This window comes from Heterodontus francisci, chromosome 12 (assembly GCF_036365525.1).
Source record: "Heterodontus francisci isolate sHetFra1 chromosome 12, sHetFra1.hap1, whole genome shotgun sequence".
Classification (NCBI taxonomy): domain Eukaryota; kingdom Metazoa; phylum Chordata; class Chondrichthyes; order Heterodontiformes; family Heterodontidae; genus Heterodontus; species Heterodontus francisci.
Genome location: NC_090382.1, coordinates 50,981,125 through 51,000,857, shown reverse-complemented (window position 1 = coordinate 51,000,857; position 19,733 = coordinate 50,981,125).

Here is a 19,733-nt window from a genome sequence, read left to right as displayed (position 1 = left end):
ACTTTTAAAACACAGCTCCTGATGCCTTCACTCACCCACCGAAGAGTCGCTACCTTCTCCTGCTGCTCCGCCGGGAAATCTTTGTTGTTGAAGAACAGTGGAGCGATGATGTTGCCCTCCTTTATATTATACACCTGCCACTTACATCACATTATCAAGATAAAATTGTCTTGAAACTTGAGCTGAATTTTTCTGGTAGACCAGATGCAGGGCCCGATCCTGCACCTGCAGGACCATGGGCAGCTAATTGACCTCCTTTGAGACCGTCATTCAATTGAGGACGGTACCCCGCCTCCCAGAGATGCCGGTCCAATCAGAGTGCCGGCAGCACTGCAGTCTCAGCAGCTGTTAACACTGCAGGACGAAGGAGAGGGTGTCTCCATGGTGAGGCCAATTAGCTGCCCATGGTCCTGCAGGTGCAGGATCAGCACACTCTATGTACTCAAAGTGAGTGAGCAGCATTAATGATAAACATACAGAAAGTGTTTCATTCTCCGTTAATAATGTTATTATGAAATACTTCTAAGTTATAAACTGGTTCAGATGCAGAAATAAGGGGCAGGATTTTGAGGTTTGTGTTGGAATCATGATGTCAGGGTTAAAATGCAGTCCCGGCCCCACATTGTGTCAGGAACAGGCAACCAACAGTGATTTTACCTTGATTGGCCAATTAGTGGCCAGAGGGATGTGCCCAAATAAGGACGGTGGGGGGGTGGGGGGACTCTTAAAGCTGGAGGGCCAACAGGAGGCTCTTCAGTATGGAAGGAACTGCAGCCTGCCATTGCAGGGAAGGGAGAGAGAGCATCTTCTCAGCAACTTTAAAAAGTTTGAAATAAAAATGGCCACAGCTGCTGGGCCACCATAATGAAGGGGAAATGCCTCCACAGGGCAGCTTGTGGCTGCAGCTGTATCCATGTAGGTGGCAGGGTGGGGGTGAAGGGTTTCAAAGTCTGTCTGGAGCGTGGCCTTCTGGTCTGCCGCCGGGAGGTTGCCTCCACCCAGCTGCTGTGATGCCGACGCTGCAGGAGGGGTAGGGGTGGGGGGTGGCAACCATAACCTTCCAGTTAGCCTCTGCGGGCAGTTAGCTGTTCTGTGCCCAGACGGGTCTCCAGCAAAATGGTCCAGGGGTGGGATGGTGCCTGAAAACTGGCAGGCTGGCCGGCAGGGTGAAATTATGCGCTCACTCCCATCCATTCTTGCCCCCATATCAGGGCGGAAGTCCTGCCCAATGTCTCTTTACTTTGTCTGAACATCTCTGAATCCATAAATTTAGAAGCAGAAGTTAAAAATGTAGCAGTATGAATTTTTCACTTCCACATAAGAGCCATTACGATACCTTTTTTGAACAAGTTTGCCAACACCTGCTGTACCTGAGTCCACAATAAACTGGATTGAAACTGCCCAAATTCACTTGATGTAGGATCCTTGCAGCCAACAAACACAGGACCCTGGGCTGGATTTGAATTCAGCACCAAAAGATAAAAGGACAGTGTCCTAATCCATGAATAAATCATTATGAGCAAACATGATCTCCCAGGAGTGAGTAAATCTCTTGCTTCCAGGAGCCTTCTCCATGTTGGCATGATTGACCTGCTTACTATTTCTGCAGCCTTTGTGAAAAGCAAATTATACGTTGAAAACACATAATCTTACCCTAACACAATAAAGCATGGAATAAAGCTTGGAATAATGCCCATGTCGTTCACCACACTCTATCTCTCCACCGATCGTACAACCTGTCTCGGTTTGACTCCACCAAATTATTTCAGTTTCCTGAGAGAATCAACCAACTACTGGTAAGAACTCCAAGGCGATAAACATCTCTTACATTTCTTAAAAACTACTTAAGGAAGTTGAGTGAAGTTCTAGTTTAACGTACCCACCTGATAATTTGTTATTTTGACCAGTTGTACACTGTTGATGACAGCAATACAGAAACCATTGTGTTTCATAGATCATTTGATTGCCCATGCATATATTTACTTTCTAACCTTCAATCCTTTTCTTGAATAGATATTTACCCAACAAATATTAAAAGGAATTTATCAATGTAACTACCTATTTTGTTTTTTTTGGGGGGGGGGGGGGGTATCCTCCCCACATCCCAAATAATTTTCATCCCAGATCTTCGTTGAACCTTGTTAATTTGCTACTATGTCCTCTTGTTCAGTGTTCACAGTCTGAGTTAAATAACCTGCTTACAACTCCATTATATCTTTATACCTTCAGGAGCAGAGAGCAGTCAGACCTGTGTGGAAACAACCAGAAACAGGAGTGGATAAATCCAGCGCGAGGCTCGGGGCCTTCACTTACCTTCAGGAGCGGAGAGCAGTCAGACCTGAGTGGAAACAACCAGAACTGGGAGTGGATAAATCCAGTACGAGGCTTGGGGCCTTCACTTACCTTCAGGAGCGGAGAGCAGTCGGACCTCTTCAGGCGCACCGGAGTTTTGAAAAAAAAAAGCCAACAGTGACATCACAGGAAAGCTGCAAGTTGATTGGTTGGTGAGTAACTGCTGTTAGGGAATAACTCTAAATAGCTGGGTAAGTATTTAAGGTAAGAAGGGTTTACAGTTTATTTTCATATATAGGAAGTAGTGTTTTTTAGGGAGTTCTGTAGTAATGAGGACCAGGGAAGAAGGGCCCTAGAGTAATTGATATTATTTGATATTAAGATCTTCCAAAAGGTTTAATTTAAAGGGTTAAGTCATGGCAGGAGAGCTCAAAGCCGTGGTGTGCTCCTCATAGTCTATGTGGGAAGCTGGGAACAATTCCAGTGCCCAGGACCAGCATGTGTGCAGGAAGTGTCTCCAGCTGCTCTCCTGGAAACCCAGGTTTCAGAGCTGGAGCGGCAGCTGGGGATACTGTGGAGCATTCACGAGGCAGAGACTATTGTGGATAGCACATATGGAGAGGTGGTCACACAGCAGGCTCAGATCCCACAGACAGCAAGGGAATGGGTGACCACCAGGCAGAGCAAGCGGACTAGGCAGGCAGTGCAGGAATCTCCTGTGGCTATTCCCCTGCAAAACAGATATACTGCTTTGGATATTGTTGGGGGGAATGGCCTCTCAGGGGAAAGCAGCAACAGCCCAATTCGTGGAACCACAATTAGTTTAGTTTAGATTTAGTTTAGAGATACAGCACTGAAACAGGCCCTTCGGCCCACCGAGTCTGTGCCGACCATCAACCACCCATTTATACTAATCCTACACTAATCCCATATTCCTATCACATCCCCACCTGTCCCTATATATTTCCCTACCACCTACCTATACTAGGGGCAATTTATAATGGCCAATTAACCTATCAACCTGCAAGTCTTTGGCATGTGGGAGGAAACCGGAGCACCCGGAGGAAACCCACGCAGACACAGGGAGAACGTGCAAACTCCGCACAGGCAGTACCCAGAATCGAACCCGGGTCCCTGGAGCTGTGAGGCTGCGGTGCTAACCACTGCGCCACTGTGCCGCCCTTGGCTCTGTTGCACGAGGGAGGAGTAAAAAGTGTGGGAATGCAATAGTTATAGGGGATTCAATTGTAAGGGGAATAGATAGGCGTTTCTGTGGCCGCAAAAGAGACTCCAGGATGGTATGTTGCCTCCCTGGTGCTAGGGTCAAGGATGTCTCAGAGTGGTTCCAGGACATTCTGAAGGGGGAGGGTGAACAGCCAATGGTTGTGGTACACTCTGGTACAAACGATGTGGGTAAAAAGAAGGATGAGATCCTAAAAGCAGAATATAGGGAGTTAGGAAGTAAGTTGAAAAGTAGGACCTCAAAAGTAGTGATCTCAGGATTACTACCAGTGCCACGTGCTAGTCAGAGTAGTAATAGCAGGATGTATCGGATGAATAAATGGCTGAAGAGATGGTGTGGGAGGGAGGGTTTTAGATTCTTGGGACATTGGGATCGGTTCTGGGGGAGGGGGGACCAGTACAAACTGAATGGGTTACACCAGGGCAGGATCCTAGGGGGACTATTTGCTAGAGTGGTTGGGGAGGGTTTAAACTAAAATGGCAGGGGGATGGGAACCTTTGCAAAGAGTCAGAGGAGGGGGGATCAAAGACAAGGACAAAAGACAAAATGATAGGCAGAGAAATCAAGGGCCAGAATCAAACAGGGCCACAGTGAAAAATTTAAAGAAACTGTCTTTTGGTTTCGAGTCAGAGTCCAAATCTGATAGAGTGTGCATTCAGTCTGCCTTTTGAACAGAGGAGAACCACAAGGTGGCATTTTCCATATTTCAATAGTTGGTGTATAAAAGGTTCTGACCCATGATTTTTGAGTCTTTATATCATTTAGCTAGATCTTGGGAAGAAAAAGTTATGCTCCAGTTTGGGAGTAGTGTTGAATAAAGGAGGGAGACCCAATGGCCAATTAACTAGAGTTTCTATATGATTTATTTCCAGTCCAAATATCACACATTGCACCATTTTTAGTTCATTCTGAGTATTGTAACAGGGTGAGAGAGGGATGATATGTGAGCCATAGGCTTTTGAGACCTCTTTATCTGCTTTGTGATGCAGCTTTAAGAAATTGCATAAAATGTCAGAATGACCAAGACAAGATGGTATAAAGTCATAGAGAGATACAGCACTGAAACAGGCCCTTCGGACCACCAAGTCTGTGCCGACCATCAACCACCCACTTATACTAATCCTACATTAATCCCATATTCCCTACCACATCCCCACAATTCTCCTACTACCTACCTACACTAGGGGCAATTTACAATAGCCAATTTACCTATCAACCTGCAAGTCTTTGGCTGTGGGAGGAAACCGGAGCACCCAGTGGAAACCCACGTAGTCACAGGCAGAGCTTGCAAACTCCGCACAGGCAGTACCCAGAACTGAACCCAGGTCGCTGGAGCTGTGAGGTTGCGGTGCTTGCCACTGTGCTGCCCTTAAGCTTTAAGAAATCTTTACAGGCAACTATTGTCAATCAGGAGCAACTCCCAGCCTGGAAGGCAGGGAAATAGTTCAGTTGAGAAAGGTTGGAGAGGAAGGATAAGAGGGAGCAGCTGTTGGCTGGAAACTAATCCCTGTTATTGTTTGGTTCATTTCTGTACTGAAAGACACATTGGTGGTGGATGAATAAACCTCACTTGTTTTGAACTTTAAGCTCTAGTCTGTGGGGCCAGAAACTTGCTCATGCACTGTGTAGACTTCCCTTAATTCCCTGGGTGTAAGCAGTGCCACAGGTTCCTTTCTGTGCAGCCTGCATGGCGTTCTTCAATGGTATTAATAGAGAAAGCTGCGTGGACCATGCAGGTGGTGGCCCGCTGTGCTGCTTGCCCCCAGGGAATCAAGGTAAGCCTGAGTAGCACCGCCAGAACAGTGCTACATGAACAAATTTGTCCTCTATAGTGTCTAACTGACCACTGGGTCCCAGGCCTGCTTCAGCCTTCTACAGTATTCAAAAGCTTTATGTATACAGTTGTGGTATCTGTTTAGTTATCTAACTTCAACTGAAAAGATAATACTGATACTTGACTATTTCTGCTATTTATGTTAGTTTCTAGCTTTGCCAAGCTGAACCAAAATGATGACACATCTCACAGTTCCCAAACCACAAAGAAAACCTCTCACGGACAATCTCAAAAAAACACTTCAACGCTGTCCAAAAAGAAGGAATGTTTAAAAATAATACAGTATCCTTCCAAGCAGCATGCCATAAATTGACTTATTTTTACCAGACATTCAAGGTATTCCTAATGTTCTGTATTTGACATGTGAATATACTTGCTGCTGTCAAGCAGGAAAATATTTCTTAGATTTAACCGATTAATCTTCAATAACAATGAGTGATATTTGAACAGCTGAGTGCATACGTGTATTTATTTTCACAGGATGAAAAGTTACTCTAAGTATCACATTCATAAAAGTATAAAGAAAACAATTCTTCAATATTTTACTCCATACTGTAACTACAATGGTGGGGGGAAGCAGGGGAACTGACACCAGACAACTGCCAGGGAGAGGTCTTCAGCTTGGAGCACCACCCACCTGGAAAAAGGAATTGTAATGGGACAAGAGGTAGGACAAGAGGAAAAAGACTGGGAGAAAATGCAAAAGAAATAAAGCCATGTTAGTGAAATGTATAGTACCCACTGAACAGCACTAATTTAGTGATATTTTAATGGCGATTTGATCTATGATTTATAATTATTTGCAGCCCATCTGTCACAAATATTGCCTGGAATTAAAAGCAGAATGTGAAAGCCAAAAAATAAGAACTCATGCCATGAATTCTAAAATTGGCATAAGATGTGTCCCAATTGAATTAAATTCAATAGCATTAACACGCCAACGTCAACAAATGTTTACTTAAAGCACTGGTGCTAATCTGCTAATCGACTTTGTGAACCTTGGGGTAATTAAGTTAACTGTTAGTTCTGTAGGTCATCTGCTTCTGAGCAATTTACTATCCTACTCACTATGGTTACTTTTGACATGCTGAGTTCATTATCTGTAAGCTTATCTATCTCTTGTCAGCAGTTGCCAAAGCAATATAATTGAATGCATTACCTTGCATAAAATTTCATATCGTTCATAGTTCTGTAATGTAGTCAATACAGTTAGAGAAAAAAATTCCAATACCATTCAAGACAATGTGAAAAAATAGATTAAGGTGATAAAAGCCTATGAATGATACCAAAACACATAAATTTTTCCAGATATTTCTAATGTAAAATAGATAATTGAATGCAGTGGAATTATTCTCTTGCATTACCAATGACTTCCTATTAAAAAGATGCTATATTCTCTTCATCTTTTTCATAAAATCTAATAGTACACAGTTATTAATAAGTAAAGAACAGATTATCTTGTTTGAGTCAGTAAAATATATTGTGAAGATCTGTCACTGCAAAATTCAATATATTTAAATAAAAGGCAATTTTTCAAAAGATTTCAGAGAGAGGGGGTGAGTGAGAGAAAGAGATATATACCTTATAATGTTATTTTTCTAAAACAGTCCACAAACATTTATGTAGCTTAATGCCACTTGACTATATTATGATTGGTTCCAGAAACAGTTTTCTGCCATTCAGCAGCAGAGTTCAAGCCTCGAGAAAGAAAGGGAGCCCCAAAACTATCTTCTCTGTAAGGATTCCCTGGACAATGATCTTTTGCTGCCAACAAGCCATTTTGATCTTGATATATTCATGAATAGTATCATGTGATGCCCTAATCTGCAGCACCATTGTGTAATTTGTAGTTACCTTATTCGGCATGAGGTTCTAATCCCTTTCCCTATTGTTCAGTTTTAGGCTTTTCAAGGTGACATAGATTCAAAGTTAGAAAAATGACCCAACACTGCCTCGAGTAGAAATAATATTTTTTTAGACAATTGCCTCTTCACAGTTGTTAGAGTGACAGAGGAATTTTTTCAACAGGAAACCTAAAGGGCCATTACTCCTTATTATTATGAATGTTTCATAGAATCTGACAGAACAGAAAGAGAATGTACAGCCCTTTGCACCTGTGCCAGTTCTCTGAAAGAACTATTGGGCTGGATTTTATGGGGGCCTCGATGTTGGGATCCCTGGTTGGGGGGCATGAAGATTGCCCCGGATGAGGCCTGCCACAGACCTCAATGCCGGCCACAGACCTCAATGCCGGCAGCGCCCAGCCTGATCTTGCCAGCGATGGCGAGGCCTCGTGGCAGCCCCCCGACCAATCGGCAACAGGACCACAATAAGCAAATTCAAATTAATTAAATTAAGACATTTACATATACTCACCCATGATCTTGAGGGCCCACCACGATCTTCATCCTGGTGGCTGGCACTGACGTGCCTTCGAATCCCCATCTGGGGAGAGGGGAGGAGGCAAGTTTATCAGTGCGGGAGGGGGGTTGAGTGGTGTCAAACCTACTTGACTGGTCTGGGGGGTGATGGGAAGGGGTAAAGGTAAAAGATTCTGAACTTTGCGTGGGGTGGGGTGAAGGTCATATAATCTGGGTAAGTATTTCGGGAGGGAAGGGCAGGAATGAGATGTAATGCTATTGGGGGTGGGGGGGTGGGAGAGGGGCTGGGAATATTTCTGCAATTATTTTTAAAATGTTCACATGCACTGTCCCTTTAATAATGTAAACTGTCAGTAAGCCCTTTAAAAATGGCACTCGCACCTGTGCAGTGGTGCCAGACACTGTTGCTGGAGACGGATCGCCCGCCCCCTCCATGTCATGGTGGGTGGCGGGGTGGGTGGGCGTGGGGAGGGGGCGGCCCGCCCTGGCCATGTTAATGAGCCACTGCGTATAAGATGGTGGCGGCTCCATGGTGTACGGGCTGCCATCTTTTACGGCCGCTGCTGTACTCGGCGGCGGCAACATAGAATCCAGTTTATCCATTCTTATCCAGTTCTGAAGAAGGGTCACTGACCCGAAACGTTAACTCTGCTTCTCTTTCCACAGATGCTGCCAGACCTGCTGAGTGATTCCAGCATTTCTTGTTTTTATTTCAGATTTCCAGCATCCGCAGTATTTTGCTTTTATTTTTACCCATTCTTATACATGTGCCCTGAATTCTTAATTTTCAATTTTTGGAATATTCGTCCACTTCCCTCTTAAAAGCTATTATTGATTCTACCATTGATCTTTGGTGTATTATTCCATGTCATAAAAACCTCTTTTTTTTTTAGAGATACAGCACTGAAACAGGCCCTTTGGCCCACCGAGTCTGTGCCAACCATCAACCGCCCATTTATAGTAATCCTACATTAGTCCCATACCCTCTCACATCCCCACCTTTCCTCAATTCCCCTACTTACACTAGGGCAATTTATAATAGCCAATTTACCTATCAACCTGCAAGTCTTTGGCTGTGGGAGGAAACCGGAGCACCCAGTGAAAACCCACACGGTCACGGGCAGAGCTTGTAAACTCCGCACAGGCAGTACCCAGAATTGAACCTGGGTCACTGGAGCTGTGAGGCTGCGGTGCTAACCACTGCACCAATGTGCCACCCACGCCTTTGTGTAAAATGATTTCTCCTAAACTGTTCTTACATACTTTTGGAGTTGATCTTAAAATTAATGGCCTTGAACCAGTGGAGATAGTTGATAGTTTAATTTATTTTATTGTAATTTTGAACACCTCTATCAGTTCTTCTTTTAATATTCTCTATTCTGATGAAAAGAACCCGAAAAATTGGGCTTGTTAGCACTATTATATTGGGTGTTAAGAGTGCCCTTTGAGCTCCAAAATGGCATCCCTGGCATGCATGCACTGGACATCACAGGAGTGCAGGTGTTAATGCATGTGCAATAAATGTCCACTGGAAGTATGCAAAGCAGGAAGATCATGATGTCAATCAGCGGGCAACACTGATTTAATGCTAGCACTTTCACTTTGGAGCTCACCGCTCCAGCCAACGCATTCTTAACCTCGCACGGCTGAACACACATTCAACAACAGGAAGGATCCTCGCTCCAGTGCTATTTGACAGGATCATCAACTACATAGAGGTTAGTTGTTGGTTGATTTATTTTTGGTTTTGCTATGATTCTACAAGTGTTTGGTGCTTTCTATAGTTGTTTCAAGTGGCAAAATTTACAGGGGATGGTGTGGCAGGTGGTGAACGAGATTTGCTGATTTCAAGGCTACTGCACAAAACAATTTCTCCCAAACAAGAGTGCATTAGTAGGCATTTGCCTTGGAATACAGCATGACTTAGAGAATGAACAGAGCTCACAAAGAGCAGAACAAGCTGCTGAAAAAGGGAGGAGGGGGAGAAGGATTCTCAGCAGGAGGCCATATCCACCCAGGAAGTTCTGGGAGCAATTCTCCAAACTGAACCTGGCAAAGTGGGTGTCAAGTTTCCTGACGGTCTGTTGCATGCTGCACAGCCTCACCATCACAAGGGGACAGCCCTTGCCACCAGCCAGACAGTGAGCAACTGAGGAACAGGTGCATGAGGAAGAGGAATCAAGAAGGCAAGCTAGACATCCCCTTTCTAGCTGGAGTGTCCATAAAAAACTCATCCAAGTGTGATAGCAATAACTGTAATCCCAGCTCCCCATTCACTAACAGTCCCACACCTTACCTTCCCTCTGTCATTGACCATCACAGTGCTTGCCCGGCTACAATGCAAAAATAAAAGACAGCACAAAAAACATTCCAAATTAAATTTATAAATGAAATTATCACATATTGCATACAAATGTCAACTAATCACCCATGTACATTTCCTTAGTGTCTGTCTTTTAGATTTTTAGATTTAGATTTAGAGATACAGCACTGAAACAGGCCCTTCGGCCCACCGAGTCTGTGCCGACCATCAACCACCCATTTATACTAATCCTATACTAATTTCATATTCCTACCACATCCCCACCTGTCCCGATATTTCCCTACCACCTACCTCTACTAGGGGCAATTTATAATGACCAATTTACCTATCGACCTGCAAATCTTTGGCATGTGGGAGGAAACTGAAGCACCCGGAGGAAACCCACGCAGACACAGGGAGAACTTGCAAACTCCACACAGGCAGTCTTCTGTGTGCCTTTGCCTGTCCTAGCGCTCCTAGGCAGTGCTATCCTAGTGGCTGCAGCATGGCTGTTGGAAGGCTGCTGACTTTCACTGTGGGAGATTGCAGATGGCTTTTCAGGATGACCTCAAAACAGTTCTGGGCCTAGAAGGCCTGGCTGCAGACTACCATCTCAGCATGGGTGGCAGCAGCCTGGGCTGGCTGTATGACAGGAAACAGCAAGTACACTAGTGGAGTGGCAGCAGTGGGAGGACAAATGAAGTAATTGTGAGAGAGGACAGTGGTTTCGTGCTCCACAGAGCCACTGCCACTCCCACAGGTTGGTGCCTCTCAGCTATCCTAGTAAACTGTTGGAGGACAAATTGCTGGACTGTTGTGATACCCTGCAAGCCCCTTTGAACACTATAACCCACAAACAACCCGTAGCAGTCTGAGCCTGTATGGCAGCAAGCTGACCTTGCATGATATCAGTCTGAGCTTCCACTGCAGCACTCGGTCGTTGGGTGCCTTCTGCCTGTGCTGCAATTGGAAGCTGCAACATCTGCCATCAGCTACTACATCAGTGCTGTGTCTATAAAAGGTGCAAATGGAGTTGGACACCATTTCCATGCTAGAGAGCATGGATTCCAAGCTCTGTGCAAAGCCATGTGCCAAGTTGTTTCTGAACTCCTCCATGCTCCTTGACATTGGTCGCAGGCTTTCTGGCAGAATTTCCAATATGCCAAGTATTTTGTTGTGCATACCCATCAGCCTTCCTCTATAGGTTGTCCCATCAAAGTCCTCATCTGAGTCCTCTTCAGCGGAATCCATGTGCAACCTCGCCCTCCAGCGAATTGGCACCTGCGTTATCCTGTTTGCAGCCCTGGTTGAACACCATGTGTAGATCCCACTTCAAACCTATCCTCAAAGATATGCACATTGTCAATACTTGAGCTGGTGGCTGGGAGTGTGAAAACAAGTGACAGTGCTGTCTCTTCTTGGTGTTACTCCACTGCTTGGTCAGGTTGCACCTCTTGGGTATTTGAAAGGAAAAAGGCACAATGGTAAGGTTGTGGTGCTGGGAGGGGGGGAAGTAAGAGTTGCATGCTTATACCATCTGCAGCTTATAAGTCAGAAGAGAGTATGAGGAGGAGATGAATTGTGAGAGGGAGAATTATGTATGAGAATATAATAATCTTTGTTGGTTTCAATGTCTTTCTTGGCCACAGCTTCAGCCATAGCCATTCCAATAATGGCCAGCACTGTCTTCTCCATGGAGTTAGGATGTGTAGATGTACCTATCCCCATCTAGTTAGTTCCTGCAGTGACTGTGGCTACTATTGCAGTTTGTAGGATACAAAATTTGAAGATACAGTCACTTATCTTGACCACGCCTGTGAGACCATTGTATTTCTTGTGGCACTGCATCCAGGTGCTCGAGGCTTGACTCCTGGCATTGACCTCCATGGCTATCTGCTCCCACTGCTTTTGACAGTGAGGCTGGAGGGCATCCTTACCTGCTGAGTATACAGGACATCCAGGGTCTTCTGGTGTGCAGCCCCTCACAGGAGAGGTCCGATTACCAATCTTAGACTGCTGCAATACAAGTCCTTGGCTGCACTATAGCATCTTCTGTGGATAGCCTCCCAGGAGAGGTAGCTCCATCAACAAGGAAAATAATCTCCCCCATGTGCCTTGTTGATCCCATCATGGGGTTTGACAACTCCCAGATTTATAGACAGAGCGACAGAGATGTTGGAAGAAGAAGAAGATTGGAACAGATCATGATTGCTGCTGCTTTCTCTCCAGTTGGCTTCACTTCCGCAGTCATCAGGCTCAATCTCCTGCCTGACTGCATAGGGGCCTGAAGCAGCCAAAGCCAAACTGTTCCCACACTGACAGAAGTGCTGCAGCTTGAAACTAGTCCTTCTGTTGTGCTTACAGAGATAAAGCGCCAACTCTTAAAATGTCCAAGTTTGCAGGTGGTACAAAACTTGGAAATGTAGTAAGAGTGAGGTGGAAAGTATCAAACTTCAGGAGGACATAGACAGACTGATTAAAAGGCCAGGGACATGGCAGATTTAATGTTGACAATTATGAAGTGATGCATTTTAGAAGGAACAATGAGGAGAGGCAAGAAACCTATATGAGACAATTTTACAGTGGGTAGAGGAACAGAAAGACCTGGGGCTGTATGTACACAAATTTTGAAGGTGACCGGGCAAGTTGATGAGGCTGCTAAAAAAAAAGCATACAAGAACCCAGGCATTAGAAATAGATGCACATGCGGGAGCTAAATTTGATAGGCCCCGAAACTGGGTGTGCCTGTTGACTGCAACACAAGCAGTGTGCAAACTTCCTGCTGCTTTAATTGATTTTGGCATTCAGCCAGTACTAACTGTGCTATTGATTTGCTGAACGCCTGAGCAGGGGCTAATATTGTGGGTGGTTAGCACCAGTTAAAGCTAGCCTTTACTGCTTAAAGCTAAGCTGTATCTTTTAAATGGGAGATGCATTCTAGTTTGGAACAGGTGCTGGGACTCTTCTGGGAGCTCAGTCTCACTTGGGAAAGACAGAAGAATGGCACAAGATGGAAGAGAGCTCCAAGGTTTTCATACCCTGCACTTGGGACCTTGGTGGAGGAGGTGCAAAGGAGGAGAGAAGTCTCAAGAGGTCCTCCAGACACACGCTCATACTGCAGTGGGGGTAGATAGCTGTGGAGCTCAATGCCTGAAATCTAGCGTGAGGATCTGGACGCAATGCTGCCAGTTCAATGATCTTACATGAGTAGTCAAGGGTTGGTAAATGCATCTTCAAATGCCATTTCGTACCAACTACACCACATGGCTTCAGCTACTGCACAATTTGCTACTGCTCAATTCACTACAGCCCCATCACTCACCTACCAACAATTACGATCAATGAGGACTCTTGCCTAACCTTCATGTGCTACAACACACCCTCATACACTTAGCACTGCTGTAGGCCTCACACCCACATCTCACAAATCGCACATGCTGCCAGTTATTCAACCATGACAGCACTGTGGGTGTACCCACACCAGATGGACTGCAGTAATTCAAGAAGGCAGCTCACCACCAACTTCTCAAGGGCAATTAGGGGATGGGCAATAAATGCTGGTCTGGCCATTGACACCCACATCCCATGAAACAAATTTAAAAAACAGCCACATCAGCCAAACAAATTACACAACACTCTCTTGCAGGATAAGGTAGTGCACAACCGGAGGCAGCAGGAGTTAACCAGAGGGGGACAGGTGTTCCTCCATATCCTGACCCATTTGCAGGAGATGATGCTGCCCATTATTGGGATATTAATTGCAGCGGTGGCGGGGTTGAAACCATCGATTTACAAGTTGCACATGGTGTAAACAAGCACTTCCCCCTCCTCCCTGCACCACAATGCTAACCTTTGCCCTGTCAGATACCCAAGAAGTGCAACCTGCCCAGGCAGTGGTAGAACACCAAGAAGAGAGTGATGATGAAGATGCAGCATCATCACTTGATTTTGCACATGTAGCCACTGGTGCCCTTGCTGTTGCCTGTGAGACAGCCAGCTCAGATTGCTGCTGACCTTGCCAGATGGTGCAGTGCGCAGTCATGCCTTCAAGGCCAAGAGCTGCTCGAGATCATCCTCGAAGACCATCTGCAGTCTCCACCACTGAAAGTGAGCAGCCTTTCACCAGCCATGCTGCAACCACTGGGGTAGCGGTGCGTAACACTGGGTAGGAGCACGAGGACAGGCAAAGGCACATGGAAGACAGGCAGTATGGGAATACACAAAGGTGATTAGCTGACTTTTGTATGCAGTATGGCATGATTTGATTTATAAATGTAGCTTGGAATGTGTTTATTTTGAGGTGGCTTTTATTTTTGCATTGTCACCAAGCAGACACTATGATGGCCAGTGACAGAAGGAAGGTAAGGTGTGGGACTGTTGGTGGTTAGAGAATTAGGATTGCAGTTATTTGTATCACACTCAGATGAGTTCTTCACAAACTGTCTGGCCAGAAAGGGGCTGTCTAGCTTGTCTCCTCCCTTCCTCTTCCTCCTCATGTTTCTGCTCCTCAGCGGCTCACTGTACTGCTCATGACAAGGGCTGTCCCTTCATAATGGTTAGGTTGTGCAGCATACATAAGAACATAAGAACTAGGAGCAGGAGTAGGCAATTCAGCCCCTCGAGCCTGCTCCGCCATTCAATATGATCATGGCTGATCTCATCTCAGCCTCAAATCCAATTTCTTGCCCATTCTCCATAACCCTTCAACTCATTACTAATTAAAACTTTGTCTACCGCCTCCTTAAATTTACTCAATGTCCCAGCATCCACCGCACTCTGGGGTAGTGAATTCCACAGACTCACGACCCTTTGAGAGAAGTAATTTCTCCTCATCTCTGTTTTAAATCTATTACCCCTTATCCGAAAACTATGACCTCTCATTCTAGATTGCCCCACAAGAGAAAACATTCTCTCTACGTCTACTTTGTCAATCCCCTTATTCATCTTATATATCTCAATTAGATCTCCTTTCATTCTTCTAAACTCTAGCGAGTAAAGGCCTAAACTGCTCTATCTCACTTCATAAGACAAACCTCTCATCTCTGGAATCAACCTAGTGAATCTCCTCTGAACTGCCTCCAATGCAACTACATCCCTCCTCAAGTAAGGGGACCAAAACTGTATGCAATACTCCAAGTGTGGTCTCACTAATGCCATGTACAGTTGCAGCAACACTTCCCTTCTTTTATACTCTATTCCTTTAGCAATAAATGCCAAAATTCCATTTGTCTTCCTTATGACCTGCTGTACCTGCATACTAGTTTTCTGTGATTCATGCACAATGACACCTAGATCCTTCCGCACCGAAGCACTCTACATTTAGAAAATAATTTGCCTTTCTAGTCTTCTGATCAAAACGGATAACCTCACACTTATCCATGTTAAACTCCATCTGCTAAATTTTGGTCCATTCACCTAATCTATCCATAGCCATATCCATTTGTAAATTTCTTATTTCTTTATTGCAACTTACTAGCCCACCTATTTTAGTGTCATCTGCAAATTTGGCTATGGTACCTTCTATCCCTGCATCCAAGTCATTAATATAGATTGTAAATAGTTGGGGCCTGAGGACCGAACCCTGTGGCACCCCACTAGTTCCATCTTGCCAACCAGAAGAAGACCCATTTTTCCCGATTCTCTGTTTTCTGTTGGTTAGCCAATCCTCCATCCAAGCTAATAAATTGCCCCTAGCCCCATGCAACAGACCACCACAAAACTTGACACCCACTCTGCTGAGTACTGCAGGTCTCCTCCAGAGCACTCCAGGTAGCAGAAACATTGTTTTAGCATTCTAATAGCATTCTGTCATTTTGTATGACAGCATGGCTTTCAATTGTATGCATTATATGCATATGTACTGGGGTCATTAGCTAGGAGGTCAAAGGAGAGCCTTTGTTGCCCACCCTTTGGTTTGCCTTGGTGGTTCAAATGCAGATGGCAGAGCCAACTGCTGCAGAATGAAGACAAAGTGAATGCTTCAAGGATACCAGGCATTGACCTGCATGATCACACCCCAAGGTGGATGTTGAGGGAGTGGAATCCCTTTTGTTTGTGGTATAGAGCAGAATTAACATACTATAGCTACAAAGTAAAAGTCACAGAGTCAATGGCATCCTGTACCATTGGGAAGTCTGCAATCTTAGTGAAGCTGTATACTCACTCTGCCTGCTTGCTCCTGGAAAGAGAGAATGAAGTATGCTCAGCAATAGAGAAATACAGCACTGAAACAGGCCCTTCAGCCCACTGAGTCTGTGCCAACCAACAACGACCCACTTATACTAATCCTACATTAATCCAATATTCCCACCATTCTCCTACCTACACTAGGGGCAATTTACAATGGCCAATTTACTTATCAACCTGCAAGTCTTTAGCTGTGGGAGGAAACCAGAACACCTTGCGTAAACCCACGCGGTCACAGGGAGAACTTGCAAACTCCACACAGGCAGCACCCAGAACTGAACCCAGGTTGCTGGAGCTGTGAGGCTGCAGTGCTAACCACTGTACCACCCCAATCTTTGGGTAAAAAGCCTTAATGACCTCTCTTAAGCAACAATGGCCAGCAAACTGTGAGATGTTGCAAATATCTCCAGATCCAGCCTCGAGGGAGACAAACATATAAAAGTTCTTGACTTTGGTCATCTTCACAGCCACTGGTAATAAAATCTGTGCTCTGCCCTGAGGTTGCAGTTGTGGCTGAAGCAGGTAGCAGATTTCAGTGAATATGTCCTTACTGAAACGTAAACGTAAACGTAAACGCAACTGGATGCACTTAGGAGCATGCAGGTGGCGGAAAGTATCATAGACAGGAGTTTTAGAGAAGTGGTTACACCCAAGGTGCAGGCAGATAGATGGGCGACAGCTAGAAGGGGCAGGCAGTCAGTGCAGGAATCCCCTGTGGCTATCCCCCTCTCTAACAAGTATACCATTTTGGATACTGTTGGGGGGGATGGCCTATCAGCAGAAAACAGCAGCAGCCAGAGCAGTGGCACCATGGCTGGCACTGTTGTTCAGCAGGGAGGGACAAACCCCAGAAGATCAATAATTATAGGGGACTCAATAGTCAGGGGCACAGATAGGCGCTTCTGTGGACGGGAAAGAGACTCCAGGATCGTATGTTGCCTCCCTGGTGCCAGGGTCAAGGATGTCTCTGAATGGACATGGAGCATCCTGAAGGGGGAGGGTGAACAGCCAGAGGTTGTGGTACACATTGGTACCAATGACATAGGCAGGAAGAGTGATGAGGTCCTGCAGGGGGAGTTTAGGGAGTTAGGTAGTAAGTTAAAAAACAGGACCTCTAGGGCTGTAATCTCTGGATTACTCCCTGTGCCATGTGCCAGTGAGGCTAGAAATAGGAAGATAGTGCAGCTAAACACGTAGCTGAATAGCTGGTGTAGAAGGGAGGGTATCAGATATCTGGACCATTGGACTCTCTTCAGGGACAGATGGGACCTGTACAAGAAGGACGGGTTGCATCTAAACTGGAGGGGCACTAATATCCTGGCTGCAAGGTTTGCGAGCGTCATTCGGGAGGGTTTAAACGAGTGTGGCAGGGGGGTGGGAACCAGAGCAGTAGGACAGCTAGTGAAATAAATGAGGACATAGTAAATAAGGCCAGTAGGACTAAGAGGAAGAGCAGGCAGGGAGATGTTGCGGAGCACAGCGGGACTGGTGGTCTGAAGTGCATTTGTTTCAATGCGAGGCAAGGCAGATGAACTTAGAGCTTGGATTAGTACTTGGAAATATGATGTTGTTGCTATTACAGAGACTTGGCTGAGGGAAGGGCAGGATTGGCAGCTAAATGTTCCAGGCTTTAGAAGGTTCAGGCGGGATAGAGGGGGATGTAAAAGGGGTGGGGTAGTTGCATTACTGGTTAAGGAGAATATCATAGCTGTACTGCGGGAGGACACCTCAGAGGGGTCATGCAGCGAGGCAATATGGGTGGAGCTCAGGAATAGGAAGGGTGCAGTCACGATGTTGGGGGTTTACTACAGGCCTCCCAACAGCCAGCGGGAGGTAGAGGAGCAGATATGTAGACAGATTTTGGAAAGATGTAAAGGTAACAGGGTTGTGGTGGTGGGTAATTTTAACTTCCCCAATATTGACTGGGACTCACTTAGTGCTAGGGGCTTGGATGGGGCAGAATTTGTGAGAAGCATCCAGGAGGGCTTCTTGAAACAGTATGTAGATAGTCCAACTAGGGATGGAGCCATTCTGGAGCTGGTATTGGGGAATGAGCCGGGCCAGGTGGTCAAAGTTTCAGTGGGGGAGCATTTCGGGAGCAGTGACCATAATTCCATAAGTTTTAAGGTACTTGTGGATAAGGATAAGAGTAGTCCTCAGGTGAAGGTGCTAAATTGGGGGAAGGCTAATTATCACAATATTAGGCAGGAACTGAAGAATTTAGATTGGGGGCGGCTGTTTGAGGGTAAATCAACATCTGACATGTGGGAGTCTTTCAAACGTCAGCTGATTAGAATCCAGGACCAGCATGTTCCTGTGAGGAAGAAAGACAAATTTGGCAAGTTTCGGGAAGCTTGGATAACACGGGATATTGTGAGCCGAGTCAAAAAGAAAAAGGAAGCATTTGTAAGGGCTAGAAGGCGAGGAACAGATGAAGCACTTGAGGAATATAAATACAGTAGGAAGGAACTTAAGCAAGGAGTTAGGAGGGCTAAAAGGGGTCATGAAAAGTCATTGGCAAACAGGATTAAGGAAAATCCCAAGCCTTTTTATACATATGTAAAGAGCATGAGGGTAACCAGGGAAAGGGTTGGCCCACTCAAGGACAGAGATGGGAATCTATGTGTGCAGCCAGAGGAAATGGGCAAGGCGCTAAATGAGTACTTTGCATCAGTATTCACCAAAGAGAAGGACTTGGTGGATGATGAGCCTAGGGAAGGGAGTGCAGATAGTCTCAGTCATCTCATTATCAAAAAGGAGGAGGTGTTGGGTGTCTTGCAAAGCATTAAGGTAGATAAGCCCCCAGGGCCTGATGGGATCTACCCTAGAATACTGAGGGAGGCAAGGGAAGAAATTGCTGGGGCCTTGTCAGAAATCTTTGCATCCTCATTGGCTACAGGTGAGGTCCCAGAGGACTGGAGAATGACCAATGTTGTGCCTTTGTTTAAGAGGGGTGGCAAGGATAATCTAGGAAATTATAGGCGGGTGAGCCTTACGTCAGTGGTAGGGAAACTATTAGAGAGGATTCTTCGGGACAGGATTTACTCCCATTCGTAAATAAACATACTTATTAGCGAGAGACAGCATGGTTTTGTGAAGGGGAGGTCGTGTCTCACTAATTTGATTGAGTTTTTTGAGGAAGTGACGAAGATGATTGATGAAGGGCAGTGGATGTTATCTATATGGACTTTAGTAAAGCCTTTGACAAGGTCCCGCAGACTGGTACAAAAGGTGAAGTCACACGGGATCAGAGGTGAGCTGGCAAGACGGATACAGAACTGGCTCGGTCATAGAAGACAGAGGGTATCAGCGGATGGGTGTTTTTCTGAATGGAGGGATGTGACTACTGGTTAAATACAAGACGATTCAGGCAACCAAGTCAGGCAACATTTATCACTACACTTACACTGGAAGGTAAATCTCCATATGGTTCCTTAGCGAGGAATTATAAAAGGGCATCATTAAGGATTTATCTGGTTCCTTAGCATATGTTTG